We start from the raw sequence: 8,059 nt of genomic DNA, 5'->3' as shown, positions 1-8,059 counted from the left end.
GGGGCACTGTCCTGGTTTCAGCTGGGAGAGAGTTAATTTTCTTCCTAGTAGCTGGTAGAGTGCAGTGTGTTGGAAGAACGTTGCTAGCACAGGGATGTTTTGGTTGTTGCTAAGCCATGTTTATCCCAAACCAAGGACTTTTCAGCAAGGAGGCTGGAGATGCACAAGAAGCTGGGAGGGGCACAGGCAGGACAGCTGGCCCAAGTGGCCAAAGGGATGTTCCACACCGTATGATGTCATGCTTGGTGTGTAAACTAGAGAAAAGTTATCTGGGGGACCGCTGTTTGGGATCTGGCTGGGTGTCGCTCGATGGGTTGTGAGCAATTGCATTGTGCGTGACTTGGTTTATATCTCCTGTTATTATTATTACCATTTTTGCAATTACTACTATTACTACTGCCATCGTTATTATTATAATTACTATTACTATAATTATTTTATTTATTATCATTATTATATTATATTTGTTGTAGCTGTTGTAGCTATTGTAGCTATTGTAGCTATTGTAGCTATTGTAGCTGTTGTAGCTATTGTAGCTGTTGTAGCTATTGTAGCTGTTGTAGCTATTGTAGCTATTGTAGCTGTTGTAGCTATTGTTGCTATTGTAGCTATTGTTGCTGTTGTTATTGTTTTGCCTTTCTGTCTCATTAAACTGTCTTCATTTTAACCCAAGATGTTTCTTTCTTGCCTGATTCCCTCTCCCATCCCACTGGGCTGGAGGGAGTAAGAGAAGGGCTGTGTGTGATGTTCAGCTGCCTGCTGGGTTCAACAAAACAGTCCTGGTAAAAGGAGTGATCATGCAAGGTGTCCCAGAGGAAGAGGTGAACCTGAGGAGGGCACAGGGTAACAAGGGCCCTTCAATGCCAGGACAGGCTGTGAGGAGCCAGGATGCCAAAAGATGTCAGACTGGAGGATGTTTCAGGACACCATCTTGGTTCAGCCCTCCCCTGCCCTTGGTGCCATGAAAGACACCCCATGGTCCTGCCCAGCCTTGTCCTGGGCTCCTGAGCCAGCTGGGAAGATGGCAAGGGCTCAGCAGCAGTGATCCTCATCCAGCTGGCTCTGTTTCCCAGCCCAACCAGCGTGGCCAGAGCAGAGTCAGCCCATGGCCCCAGGGCACCACAGCCCCTCGCTCTGCAGAGCAGCATCGCCAGCTCAGGGCCCTGTGGGGAGCACAGGGAGGGAACCAGGACCAGCCGGCCAGGCCAGGCTGGACACCCTCACCTGGGGAAAGGGATGTCCCTGGAGAAGAGCAAGGGAGCATTTCTGTGCCTGCAGGGAGGAATCCAGGAGGAAGAGAAACCTCTTTCTGCAGACACTCCTTTGGGTCAGGCTGCTCTGTTGCTGGAGCAGGACTCTTGTTCTGGTCTGAGGAGAGGGGCTGGCACTGATGGACACAGCTCATCTGTGGTGGGGACCTGCTGGAGTTGAATCTGCTTTTCCTGTCTGTCCACACCTCCTCAGGAGACACTCTGCATCGGTATCCATGGGGGAATTCTGCTATCACATCTTCAAAGTGCTCACTGCCGAAACAGTGTCATCCTCACCAACTTCTCTGTCATCCTCACTCACACAAGATAAATCAACCCATGTCATTGAGCAGCTCCATATATCTGAGCTGATCCTTCACACAGGGGGATCCCTCTGTCCTCACCCTCCCTGAGACTCTCTCCAGCAGACCCTGTATCCTTCAGCTGAAACACCACAGCTCAGCAAGCTGTCCCACCTCACCTCATATCATCCAAAAATGTCACAGTGCTTTGACAAAACATGGGGCACCTCCTGGCAGTGGATGTTCGGAAGCTTGTTCAGTGCTACACCACCTGGGTTTCCACCATCCAGAGGGACACAGATTGCCTCTGTGATAGCCCTCTTGTAGAGCCAGACCTAATGAACAGCATTTTAAACAATACCTCAGAGTCTGAGTGCATTTCTTTCTGGGTTCATACCAGACCAGCATCAACTGGGGAAAAACACTCTCCCAGCACTCTTGGATGCAAACCCCCTGGTCCCAAGGGCTGGTAAGGCTGCAGTTTGCTCATGAAACCCCTGGACTGATCCCCATCCACCACAGTTGTTGTCCTCCAGAGTCCTGGCTGAAAGCACAAAGGCCTGGAAGACTTTGCTGGTGACATCTGATGCAAAGACACGGAGACATCTCAGATCTACCTACACCTTTTCTTACTAAATTCAGTAGTAGTATTTAGGATTATTCAGGATTTAGGATTATTCAGTATTTAGCATTCTCCTTTAGCTGTTTCTGAAGTAGCAACAGCTTATCTTGATGACCTTCAATTCCTTTTGTAGTTTTAATTGTGTTCTGATATGAACCATTGCTGTGCCTGGAGGACGCTGTCCTTGAAAACTAAATGTATCCAGGCATATTGTGAAAGTATTTGGTCTTTTTGTTGATTGTATCATCAAGAGACTGAGTGAAGATCCCTGTGTGATGTGCTGCTTGTCCATGCAATGCCTGCCACTGTTGGGTAGAGAAGAGACCAACCTTGCTTTTCTGATGACATCTGATGACTGATGTCCCTGGGAAAGTAATGGAACAGCTTCTCCTTGATGCCATCTCAAGGCATATCAAGGATAAGAGGGTTATTAGGGGCAGTCAGCATGGCTTTACCAAGGGGAAGTCGTGCTTGACCAACCTCATAGCCTTTTATGAGAATGTAACAAGGTGGATGGATGATGGCAGAGCGGTGGATGTGGTCTACCTTGACTTCAGAAAAGCCTTTGACACGGTCTCCCACAGCATCCTCACAGCTAAGTTGAGGAGGTGTGGTGTAGACAATAGAGTAGTGAGGTGGGTTGCAAACTGGCTTAAGGAGAGAAGCCAGAGAGTGGCAGTCAATGGTGCGGAGTCTAATTGGAGGCCAGTATCTAGTGCAGTGCCTCAGGGGTCAGTACTGGGGCCAATATTATTCAATATATTCATTAACGATTTAGACGACGGAACTGAGTGACTGTCAGCAAGTTTGCTGATGACACCAAGCTGGGAGGAGTGGTGACATGCCAGAAGGCTGTGCTGCCATCCAGAGACCTGGACAGGCTGGAGAGTTGGGCGGGGAATAACCTGATGAAATTTAACAAGGGAAAGTGTATAGTCCTGCATCTGGGCAGAAACAACCCCAGGTTCCAGTATAGGTTGGTGTTGAGGGTTAAGTTTGCGGGGTGACAATAAAACCCTGGCAGATGTATTGTTAACCCCTTCTCCCCCCCACTTCTCCCTTTTTGCCCCTCCCTCTCCCCCCTTCCCACTCAGGACAGGTGATCAGGAGGGAAAGAAGGACAGTGAGAAAAGAGTTGGAAAAATTAACAATGTTTTACTAATGCTACTAATAAGAATAGAGAAAATAATACAAAATATACAAAACCAATTTTGAAAGTCTCAGCAACTGCAGAGCTGGCACCCGAAGTCCTGGACTGGACTCTGCAGCCAACCGGAGCTGGATTCAGTCTCTCACTAGGCCTCAGTTTGCAGGGATGACTAGGAAGGTCCTCTCCTAATGTCGGCCATAAGCAGAAGGGAAAAAGCAAAGTCAAAAGGGAAAAAGGGACGAGATCCTCATGATCTCCCACTTTTATATGAAGTATTCACGTGAATGGAATGTTATACACAGTTGGTCAGTTTCTTGGTCACTTGTTTCTCGTTGCCCCTCTCGCGAGATGTCCATCCATGCTTATCAATAAGTTTGCATTCCATTGCTATGTTTGCCAAAACATGTGTCTGGTTCTCCAGGAAAATGCAGTTAATATGAAGCTTTAGCTGACAGGCAAATTCACTGAAAGAGAAACTTGTTTTTTAACAAAACCAGGACATTCCACCCCTTATAATACGCCATTCACTGAATGCTTAAACCTTATCAATACAATCTAACAATACAATCTAATTAATCACTACTACTATATATATATATATACATATGTACACATATACACAGGAGTAATTAATCAGTGGACCATCCATTAAAAAGTTCATTAAGTTCATTTTGTCACGACAGTCTCCCAGGGCAGGAAAAATGGTACAAGTGCATCTCATGACCACTGTTTGTGGGTTAAAGATATCAACTTCGAAGAAGTTGTCAGGCGCCACACGAAGAAGCTAGCTCTGGTTTCATCATCACTGTTTTGATCTGAAAGACACTTATTAAACACTGTTAGCATGGCAATTCACATCATGCAGTTCAGTATTGAATATTTTCACCTAAACTCAAATCCCCTTGAGGTACACACCGAACTTCTCCATCCTTAAGCATCACCCACCAGGTGCTGCCAGGTCCCTGGGCAAAAACAATCCCACGAATGGGCTTGCCTTTGCCTGAGGCAGGAGGAACCCAGACTGCCTTTCCTAACATGTTTTTCATGTGTACTACAGGGACTTTATCTCCTTCTACAGTCCGTAGAATTTCTGATTGGGCAGGCCCGGCTCGATTGGTTGATCCCCTGGTGTTGACCAACCAAGTGGCTTTTGCTAAATGTGAATCCCAGTTTTTAAAGGTTCCACATCCAATGCCTTTAGTGTAGTTTTTAGCAAACCATTGTACCTTTCCATTTTCCCAGAGGCTGGTGCATGATATGGAATATGATATACCCACTCAATACCATGTTCTTTGGCCCAATTGTCTGTAATACTGTTTTTGAAATGAGTACCATTGTCTGATTCAATTCTTTCTGGCGTACCGTGTCGCCAAAGGACTTGCTTTTCAAGGCCCAAGATAGTATTTCGGGCTGTAGCATGAGGTACGGCATATGTTTCCAACCATCCAGTGGTTGCTTCCACCATTGTAAGTGCATAACGCTTACCTTGACGTGTTTGTGGAAGTGTAATATAATCAATCTGCCAAGCTTCTCCGTACTTATACTTTAACCATCGCCCCCCATACCATACAGGCTTTAACCGTTTTGCTTGTTTGATTTCGGCGCAAGTCTCACATTCATGAATAACCTGTGAAATAGTGTCCATAGTTAAGTCCACCCCGCGATCGCGAGCCCATTTATATGTTGCATCTCTACCTTGATGCCCTGAAGCATCATGGGCCCACCGGGCTAGGAAAAGTTCACCTTTATGTTGCCAGTCCAAGTCCACCTCAGCTACTTGAATCTTAGCAGCTTGATCTGCTTGTTGGTTGTTTCGATGTTCCTCGGTGACTCGACTTTTAGGCACATGAGCATCTACGTGACGAACTTTCACAGGCAGGCTCTCTAGCTGAGCAGCAATGTCTTGCCACAGTGTGGCAGCCCAAATGGGTTTACCTCTGCACTGCCAGTTGCTTTTCCTCCATTGCTATAGCCACCCCCACAAGGCATTTGCTACCATCCATGGGTCAGTATAGATATAAAGTATTGGCCACTTCTCTCGTTCAGCAATGTCCAAAGCCAGCTGGATGGCTTTCACTTCTGCAAATTGACTAGATTCACCTTGTCCTTCAGTGGCTTCTGTAACTTGTCATGTGGGACTCCATACAGCAGCTTTCCACCTTCCATGTTTTCCTACAAGACGACAGGATCCATCTGTGAACAGTGCATACTGCTTATCAGTCTCTGAAAGAGTATTATACGGTGGTGCTTCTTCAGCACGTTTTACTTCCTCCTCATCTGGAGACATCCCAAAGTCTTTGCTTTCTGGCCAGTCTGTAATCACTTCTAAGATCCCTGGGCGATTGGGATTTCCAATTCGAGCTCGTTGCGTGATCAGTGCAATCCATTTACTCCACGTAACTTCGGTTGCATGATGTGGAGATGGAACCGTCCCTTTGAACATCCAGCTCAGCACCGGCAGTTGAGGTGCCAGGAGGAGCTGTGCTTCAGTACCGATCACTTCTGAAGCAGCTCGAACTCCTTCGTATGCTGCCAGTATCTCTTTTTCAGTTGGAGTATAGTTGGCCTCAGATCCTTTGTATCCTCGACTCCATAAACCTAAGGGTCGACCTCAGGTTTCTCCTGGTGCTTTCTGCCAGAGGCTCCAGGTAAGTCCATTATCTCCGGCTGCGGTGTAGAGCACATTTTTAACATCAAGTCCAGTCCGAACTGGTCCAAGGGCCACCGCATGAGTTATCTCATGCTTAATTTGTTCAAAGGCTTGTCGTTGTTCAGGGCCCCACTCAAATTGGTTCTTTTTTCGAGTCACTCGATAGAGAGGGCTCACAATCTGGCTGTAGTCAGGAATATGCATTCTCCAAAAACCTACAACGCCCAAGAAAGTCTGTGTCTCCTGTTTATTAGTAGGTGGAGACATTGCTGCAATTTTGTTGAACACATCCATTGGGATCTGACAAGGGCCATCTTGCCCTTTTATTCCTAAAAAATGGATCTCTCACACAGGTCCCTTGACCTTGCTTCGTTTTATGGCAAAACCAGCATCCAAAAGAATCTGAATTATTCTCTCACCTTTCTCGAAGACTTCTTTCGCTGTGTCGCCCCATACGATGATGTCATCAATATATTGCAAGTGTTCTGGAGCTTTACCTTGCTCCAGCGTGGTCTGGATCAGTCCATGGCAGATGGTAGGACTGTGTTTCCATGCCTGGGGCAAGCGATTCCACGTGTACTGGATGCCCCTCCAGTTGAAAGCAAACTGCGGCCTGCACTCTGCTGCTACAGGAATAGAGAAAAATGCATTAGCAATGTCAATTGTAGCATCCCACTTGGCTGCCTTTGACTCCAGTTCAAATTGCAGTTCTAGTATGTCAGGCACAGCAGCACTCAGTGGTGGTGTAACTTCATTCAGGCCACGATAGTCTACAGTTAGTCTCCACTCGTCACTAGACTTACGCACTGGCCAGATTGGGCTGTTAAAAGGTGAGCGAGTCTTACTGATCACACCCTGGCTTTCCAATTGACGGATCAACTTCTGGATCAGAATCAAAGAGTCTCGGTTGGTGCGATATTGCCAGCGATGCACTGTCGTGGTAGCAATTGGCACCTGCTGGTCGTCAACCATCATCAGTCCTACAACAGAAGGGTCATCTGAAAGACCAGGCAAATCAGACAGCTGTTCAATTTTCTCAGTGTCCACAGCTGCTATGCCAAATGCCCACCTATATACTTTTGGGTCCTTAAAATACCCTCTCCTGAGGAAGTCTATACCAAGGATGCACGGAGCATCTGGACCGGTCACAATGGGATGCTTTTGCCAGTTTTTTCCAGTTAGGCTCATTTCAGCCTCTACAACAGTCAGTTCCTGGGATCCCCCAGTCACTCCAACAATATTGATGGATTGCGTTCCTTTATAATTAGAAGGAATTATCGTATACTGTGCACCAGTGTCCACTAAAGCTTTGTACACCTGGGGGTGTGTTGTACCAGGCCATCGTATTTGTACAGTCCAATATACTCTGTTATCCCTTTCCTCCACCTGGTTGGAGGCAGGGCACCTCTAATTTCTGTTTTGCACAGTCTCTGGGTGTGAATTAGAGGTTCCTTCGAGAGCATCAGAATCTCTTCTGCTCCTTTTGTAAACTGGAGCAGCCACCTTCCTAGGAGTTTTTCCTTTTATCTCACGTACTCGTTCTTGAAGTTCTGAGGTAGGTCTTCCATGCCACTTATTCATGTTTTCTCCCCGCTCATGTAGGAAGAACCACAGTGAACCTCTTTTTGTGGGCTGCCTCTGTCCTCTCTCTCGAGATTGGAAACGCCTTTTCCTAATAGCTGAAACATAGGTTTGTGCAGGTCGTGAATGGTATGTGTCTTCTCTGAGTTCTTTGATTTCTTGCAATATCTTTTCAAACCGGTCATCAGATTTTTCACACAGTTTCTCTACAGCAGAGACACAAGCCCGTAGAGAACCAGCAAGGCTGTCCTCAAAGTTCCGGAGCTGCTCAATCACTTCATTAATCTCTTGTAGACCTCTAGCTGACCAGACCATTCCTGCCAATGACTTATAATATGCAGGGGGTGCACTTTGTACAAATCTGCGCCACAGAGGTCGTGTACAATTGATTCTATCTGGGTCTGTCCCCTCTTGGTTGTCTGATCCAAAATAGATGCTCTCTCGCACAGCTAATTCTCTCAGGAACTGAATACCTCTCTCCACAGTATTCCATTTCCCTAACTT

This window comes from Columba livia, unplaced genomic scaffold (assembly GCF_036013475.1).
Source record: "Columba livia isolate bColLiv1 breed racing homer unplaced genomic scaffold, bColLiv1.pat.W.v2 Scaffold_127, whole genome shotgun sequence".
Classification (NCBI taxonomy): Eukaryota; Metazoa; Chordata; class Aves; order Columbiformes; family Columbidae; genus Columba; species Columba livia.
This window is presented reverse-complemented; position numbering follows the sequence as displayed.